Source organism: Uloborus diversus, chromosome 9, assembly GCF_026930045.1.
Source record: "Uloborus diversus isolate 005 chromosome 9, Udiv.v.3.1, whole genome shotgun sequence".
Taxonomy (NCBI): Eukaryota; Metazoa; Arthropoda; class Arachnida; order Araneae; family Uloboridae; genus Uloborus; species Uloborus diversus.
The window spans coordinates 74,391,996-74,398,389 of record NC_072739.1 but is presented as its reverse complement, the minus strand read 5'-3'; positions in this window follow the sequence as shown (position 1 = coordinate 74,398,389).

Below are 6,394 nucleotides of genomic sequence, written 5' to 3'. Positions count from 1 at the left end.
CACGCCTTGTTTTCAAAATTGAAAAATGTATTAAAAAATAACTGTTGGGAAAATGAAAGTATTTTCTGGGTTCATGTTATTTTTTTAAATCAATTTCGGTGACTAAAATTAGAGCTTTTGACTGAAGGAAACCACCCCATTGTACAAAATTTAAACATCTTAGCCATTTCTTACGTTTTCATGCGCCTGTCCCGACTTTTCACGCATTTCGAAATCCGATTGCATCTGCTTAGACGTCGGACTTTAAATTAATTTTGTCGCTCCCAGTCAACTCGAAAATTTTAAAATCATTTGCATTCCTGTTGATTCACAAGACTCGTCGTTTATGTTTTATCATTAATTTTCAGCAGTGTCTTAAGTTAATGGAAATTTAAGAAAACAATTTTTGTCTCGGAATTAATCATGGACCGGACGCTTAAGACTGATATAGTATCGAAATCGGGGGAATTTTCAAGAGTTAACGTTTTTAAAGTTCTAAAAGTTTTGCTAAGATCCCACATTAGGGAATTGTTTTCAATATTTGTTCCCTGTCCTAAAACTTTGATGGTAGTATATCTGGCAAGTTAATTATTGTGAACCTTTTTTTTTGATTATGTATTTATTGCAAACTTAATTTTAGTAATTATTGCTAGTAGCAGATTTTTTTGAAAGCTACTTGCTTAGAGAAAAAAGGTTTAAAATTCGATATTTGTTTATAAAGTGAAATATTTATTTTAAAAGTTCAAGAGAGAATCAAGCTTAAATGTTTCGCTGTTCACCGGTACTTTTACTTTGCAATTGTTTATTGCTGCTTACATTTTGAAAAATGTTTTTGATATCAGCATTTTTAGTGATTGAAAAATTGTGTATCATATCGGATTTTTCGGAGAAAAAATACCAAATTTGTTGAAATTCTTACCTACATTACAATTTTGTATGATTTCTTAGAATCCATAAAATAATAGTTTATAAATGTATAGTCCTTGGTATCAAAGTGATTCAGTTAAAACTAAGTAATTATTTCATGTGCACACCTCTAGTCATGTTGCATAAATTGTTCTTTTATTATAATAGCCAAGCTAATTAAATTTTACTTTAATTTGCTCTTTTAGAAACATTTGCCTTAGCGATAGATCGCATGGTTGCAATTTAATTTTAACACTTATTTAGATATTCATGCAATTTTTTTTCCTGGAAAAATTGCATTCCGTGAGTCATGGATTTCAAAACTCAAACGCAGCAGATACCCTGAAAACAGTTATCGGAACGATAAATGTAGAAAAAAAAGTAATTTTAACTCGCTTAAGCATTGTGTATTCTTCTAACAAAGGTACGTGTAATCATTACAAGCTTAGGTAATCGTACTACTTGATACAATGGTTGGATTCTTGAAATGCGCAGTCCTGTGGCAGAAATTTCAGGCTCGTATTTCTCAGCTGAATTACTTTATGTAATGATTGGTAGCAAGATTCATTTTTGGGTAAAAACGTAAATTTCGAACAAAAAAGAACTTACATCGAATTTTTTTCGAAAATGTCCATAAACCTTCCCAGATGATTTTAACGAAATCAGTTCGGTAGTTTCTGAATTTACCCCATATATATATAATTGGGTTTTGTATTTTCTTTACTAATAATAAAGCTCGAAGATTCTTTGTCTGGATGACTGGATCTCTTTGACGCGCTTAGCACCTAGACCGTTCGGCCGATTTGCATGAAATTTGACACAATGTTCGTAGCATGGGGGTGTGCACTTCGAAGCGATTTTAAGAACATTTTTCGAAGCAAAATTATAAGAGACGAGTAAATGAGACGCAATCTGGAAACGTTCCTCGGGAGTACCTGAGGTGGGGCCTCGTACCTCCCATGTCTGTGATTGGGTGGGATTAACATTGGCTGTTTTTTTAACCAATGACGAGCTGGTCTTCGTTGTGTGATCTGGGTGCGTATTTAAATTTAAAAAAAAATTAAAAACAACTTAGAAAGGTTACATATATAAAGTAATATAGAGATAAGTTACGAAAGACAAGTTTTTTTTCCCCCTCGCAAGCCAAGCGTATTTTATAGTAATAAAATAAAATAAAAAGAATTAGAAAAAAGAAATAAGTAGCCCAGAGGGCGTTATGGATAAAATACTGGATTAAATACGGTATAAAAAGAAAAAAAAGGGGGGGGGTCTTAGCCAGGAAAAAGTCCCTAATGCCAACCGGAAAAACCTTAACGGTACACCGTAAGGAGTAACGAGTAAATGACGGAATGGGAGAGCGAATGAACATAGCCAATTGGCGAGAAATTCGTCATCCTTTATTTGTAAATATACTGGCGAAACGAATGATCTTTTAATTTTCAACTACGAGCAAAGCCGTGCGGGAACCACTAGTATTAATATAAAGAAGATATAAATGCTAAATTATAGGCACACTTAACTTCATTCGTAATCTTCAGTGTGATCGTAACTTCATACATAATCCGGGAAGGTTTGTGACTGAAGATGTGTGATGCGACTTATATACAACATACGGTGCTTCAAGATTTATTTTTTTTTATTATGTTTTTTTCATTTTAGTTATTAATTAATTTATATCTATTTACGTATTTGGTATTTTTTTTCTCAACCGGAACTTTTTTTCGAACATAGGGCTCATAAAAGTGAAGCCGATTTTACATCGAGAAGTATGATTGTACATCGAAAACAAACTGTGGGAAAAAAGAAATCAAGTTCGTTTTGATGATTTTTTTAAATATTTTAGAGGGGGGGAGTACCACCCTGAGGGTCCCTCCCTGCTATAAATGCTCATCTTTTTAAACTTTTCTCTTCTCTGGTTCCCCAGAAGAATGTTAACGATTAATATACTGCTCGACATTGAAAATGCAGCACCAAAGAAGGAGTGTTCAGAAATTTATGCAAATTTGAGATTAGACGTACATCACTAAGTTATGTAAATGAATTGGAATGCGCAGCTCTCCGACGCATGTGAAGATGTAAGGGAAGGAACTTGCAGAATGTTCAATATTCGTGTCATTTCTGAGCCATTTCCCGTCATTTGATCGCACGTGGTCTGCAATCACGGCGTCCGCTAAAAAGACTGCATTGACCCCACAACATGGACAGCAACGTTTAGTATGGTGCCGGACTAAAGCGACGTGGATGACAGAAAGGCGAAATGTCGTATTCTCAGATGATTCCCGCTTCTGTTTATCCAATGATAGTCGCCGCATACGTGTGTGGCGTCGACGTGGAGACAGATCTAATCCGGCAGTAACTGTGGAACGTCCCACCGCACGACAACGTGGCATAATGGTTTGGGGCGCAATTGCGTACAATTCCATATCACCTGTAGTTCGTATTCAGGGCACCATGACGGCCCAACGATACTTGGATAATGTGCTGCGACCGGCGGCATTCCTTTACCTTCAAGGGCTACCTAATGCAATTTTTCAGCAGGATAATGCTTGACCACACAGTGCTCGTATCTGCCAACATGCTCTCCAAGGCACACAGATGCTTCCCTGGCCACCATACTCTCCTGACCTGTCGCCAATCGAACATATGTGGGATGTGATTGGACGCCGTTTGCAGACTCTGTCCCTGCTTCGTTCAGAAGACGAACTGTGACAAATGGTTGAAAAAGAATGGAGAGCCATCCCTCTGGACACCATCCGCACCCTTATTGACTCCATGCCTCATAGGCGTCGGAGCTGGGGGAGCTTGAGCTCCCCCTGGAATATTTCAGACCGGCTCAGCTCCCCCGAAAAAATTCTCGCACAGCAGCTTTTTTTTTTGTCGCGTGATCACAAAAAGAATAGTGAGTCAGTTTTCATTTGAATATGAATAATATGGAATGTGATACAGACATAACTATAAAAAAGGTTACTAAGGTAAGCAATTTTACGTGAAAGTTAAACTAAAAGACCAATTGGTATTGTTCTTTATTCATTGCAATTACCTACAGGAAAAAATAAATAAATAAATAAAAAGAAAACGGGGAGGGGGGATCCCCATTTACAAACAAATTTATTTATTTATTTTTTTTTCCGTCGTTTATTTCTCTGGTTTGATCATTTTTCACTCCTTCATAAAAAGTCAAGCCCCGATCAAAGAAAATTCTTTAAAGATTTCCCAAAAGTCTAATTATGTACACTGCTCAAAACAATTAGGGGAGCAAGCAAAAAAATCAAGAAAACCGTGCGATACAGCCGCGTATTGGCATAAAATGGGTAGTACACGCGTATCCATGTGTAATACAGAGAAAAAAAATAAAACAATGTGAAATTAAGCTTTAATTATTTGAAAATATGGGAAAAACATGAAAAGATGATTTAGGGCAACAATTTGGTTGCATGTAAACGATAAAAAAAAGGCTCTGAATTGACATGATGCATGAGTTTTAATAGGCCGTGTGGTCTCCTCGAACAGCTAAGACTGCTGCACACCTGTTTGCCATGGATGCGATGAGGTTATCGATCAGACTTTGGGGAATATTGTTCCATTCCTCAAGAAGTGCAATCTCCAAGTCTGGGACAGTCACAGGCGGCCTTGGCCGCACAGCAATGCGTCGTCCGAGCATGTCCCAAACATGCTCAATTGGATTCAGGTCAGGAGAGCACTCTGGCCATTCCATACGTTGTATTGTTTCAGCTTCAAGCATGTTCTCCACCAGACGAGCTCTATGTGGTCTGGCATTATCATCCTGGAAAATAAAGGAATCGCCAATGGCTCCAGCGTAAGGGATGACATGAGATCGCAGTATCTCGTCTGCATACCTGCGGCCCGTCAAAGTGCCATTCCGAATGATATGCAGGTCCGTACGTCCGCCTATGCTGATTCCACCCCATACCATCCAACCAGCTCGTCTGTATTGTGACCTTTCACGAGCGAATGCGGGGTTATTTCGGGTGCCCCTCTCCCGCCATACCAGAACGCGTCGAGTGTCACACTCCAGACTGAATCGGGACTCGTCCGTAAACAGCACTTGGCTCCAATCATGTTGCTGCCAATATCGATGTTCAGCAGCCCATCTTCTTCGGGCCGCACGGTGGCGTGGGGTCAACGGAATGCAGACCATTGGCCTACGTGCATAGAGCCCTCCCCCATGAAGCCTATTACGTACTGTTTGGCTGGACACCCTTCGTCCTGTTGCCAAGAACAACTGTCTTTGCAGCTGAGTAGCATTCTCTGTTCTGTTTCGACGGGCTGTTAACCGTATATACCGGTCATCAGTTGCTGTAGTGGCGCGTGGCCGACCTTGCCCTGGTCGACGTCTGACATTTCCTGTTTCTTGGAATCGATTCCACAGTCTTGCAACAACACTTCTGGCGACTCCAACAGCGTCCGCGACACTCCGTTGTGTTTGGCCTGATTCCAGTCGGCCTATGACACGCCATGCCATGGATTCAGGTAAATCACGTTGTTCAGACATTCTCTTAAGCTTGTCTCAAAAACAGAAAGACTGCGCAATCAAATCTCACAGTTACGGCAATAAAACAGACGTGTCTGCAACATCCCGATTTCTGGCCTTATCTTCTTTTTCTGGTTTGTGACGTCATGAACTTTGATTTGCATATAAAGTTTTCTTCTTCCGTTTATTGGCAGGCTGTAATTTATGGAGGATTCATTTTATGTTACTTATTGGTAGACATCTTTGCGCAATTCTGTTAAAACCATGTGCTCCCCTGATTGTTTTGAGCAGTGTAGTTACAAAACAATGAACAGTCCTAAACTAATTCTCGAGGGATCATGAACGTACATATATTTCGGGTTTAAATTCTATGTTTCGATCAAAAGGTACCATCAGATCGCAAGAATGTCATTGTTCGATGATCTATCGAAACCGAAAGTAATCTGTTGCCAGATAGAGAACACGTAGCGCCCGAAATAGATATTATTCAAACAAACTTTTTATTTATTTTTTGATGGGAAATATTATCAAAAGAAACAACATCAATCAGCGGCGTACTCAGAAATTAATTTTGGGGGCTCAAATCATTGCTGTGATAAAAAACGCATTTTTTAAAACTATCCCACGGTAAAAAATTAAGAAAAAAAAAAAATGTGCCCGTTACTTTATTTTATTTTAAACCGTCAGGGATAGATTTTTTCATGAAGTTATAAAACTGCAAAGATAAATATCATTCAAAGAATACTAAAGGTAATAATAACGCTACAGGAATAAAAATTCACATAAATCAAAATCGGTGAAATCTTTATTATTATCTTATACATATAAAATCTGAGTATCTATCTATCTATCTATCTATGTCCAAGCTTCTTCTCCCGAACGACAGTGAACTGACCATCGAACCAGGTATCGATGGATTCGTCATCTTCCCGTCTTCATGTTTGGCTATTTAACATAATCCTCCGATAATAATTAGCGGAGATATCAATTAAAAATTATTAATTATGACTCTTAGAT